This window comes from Rhinopithecus bieti, unplaced genomic scaffold (assembly GCF_001698545.2).
Source record: "Rhinopithecus bieti isolate Rb0 unplaced genomic scaffold, ASM169854v2 scaffold_6907, whole genome shotgun sequence".
NCBI lineage: Eukaryota > Metazoa > Chordata > Mammalia > Primates > Cercopithecidae > Rhinopithecus > Rhinopithecus bieti.
In genome coordinates, this window is record NW_016805647.1 from 1,120,431 (window position 1) to 1,122,233 (window position 1,803).

Consider the following 1,803-nt stretch of genomic DNA (forward strand, 5'->3'; position numbering starts at 1 on the left):
AAAAAAAAAAAAAAAATAGCCAGCATGCTAGAGCACACCTGCAATCCCAGCTACTCAGGTGGCTGAGACATGAGACATGACACACATGTCGGAACCCAGGAAGTGGACGTTGCAGAGAGCTGAAATTGTACCACTGTACTACAGCCCGGGCAACAGAGTGAGGCCCTGTCTCAAAAAAAGAAAATTTTCTCATTTTCCCCATTTTGGGGAGGAAAGGGCTTTTGTATGAATTTGAATTTTCTCTGCACCCCTGTGTATTGTAAACTATGAGAAAGGCCAAGAGTCACCCATCCCTTCCTGGTAACCTCACCCTTCCTGAGCTCTAAGATCAAATGTTCAGATGTCCCTAGGGCACCCCAAATGAGAAGTCCAAAATGGAAATCCTCTCCTGGTTCCCCAAGCTAATGCTGTCCCCTTTTCCTGACCTCACTAAGTGCAGCATCCTTCATACTAGAAATCTGGGGTTCATCTTGGTCTCTCACTACCCATATCTAGTTAACCCTCAAGTCCTGCTGGTTTTCTTTCTCACTTTTTCTTGAACATGGCTTCTCCTTTGCTTCCTTATGACCACTGCCCTAGTTCAGGCTTTTATCCCTTATCTGCAGAGACTACCTAACTGATCTCTCTATTTCTAGTCTTTGTTTTTTTTGTTTTGTTTTGTTTTGTTTTTGAGACAGTGTCTCACTCTGTCTCCCAGGCCAGCATACTGTGGTATGATCATGGCTCACTGCAGCCTTGATCTTCTGGGCTCAAGTGATCCTCCCAGATCAGCCTCCCAAGTAGCTGGGATCACAGGCATATGCCACCACACAGCTAATTTTTAAAAACAATTTTTGTAGAGACGGGGTCCCACTATGTTGGTCAGTCTTGTCTTGAACTCCTGGGCTCAAGTGATCCTCCCACCTTGGCCTCCCAAAGTGCTGACATTACAGGCATGAGCCGCCACATCTGGCCCCACCTCTAATCTTGACACTCATCATTGTACCCTCCATGCAGCAGTCAGAGTTCCCATCTAATATGTGAATATAACATTATAACTCTCCTGTTTGATCTTCAAATGGTTTCCAATCATTCCATAGGATAAAGTTCATGTTCTAACTGGGAAGAATTGTATAGTGTGAGCTGCGAATTTATATGAATAAGGGCTCAATTTCCAGCTGGTTCACTAACAATCAGTATAAACGTGCACAAATTCCTTAATCTTCATTTCTATTTCTTTATCTATAAGATGGGGATAGCAATATTGCCTTTTAAGGTTCTAGTAAGATTAAAGCTAGGTTGCTGTAGCAGAAACTCTCAAATAATTCAACCTGAGGTGAGTACTCTAGGTGGGTGGGAAACTCTGTTCCATGACACCATTCTGGGACTAGGATCTTTTCATCTTCTTCCTCCACCAGCTCCCAGATCCTTGCCAACCAAATGGTTGAAGCTGCATTTCCATAAGTCCCAGCCAGTGGAAAGGGGAAATAGGGCATGGAGGAGGCTTACCTACAGTCTTAAAACTTACTCTCAGAAGTAGCACACATCACCTCTGCTCACATTTCACAAAGAGAATATGATCTCGTGGCCTCATCTAGCTGGAAGAGGGACTATGTGCCTAGAAGAAGTGAAGAATGGATTCTGGCAGGCAATGGGCAAACTCTACCACAGCATCGTGGTCTAGATTAAATTGGATTACATATGCTATTATTATTTGCTTTTATCATCAAAAGTCAGGTATGCTTAGGCCAGAGTCCTGCCACACCAGTCTCTTCCTCACAATGCCTCATTTGCCCTAAGAGTTACCCTCCAGGAGTGATGACT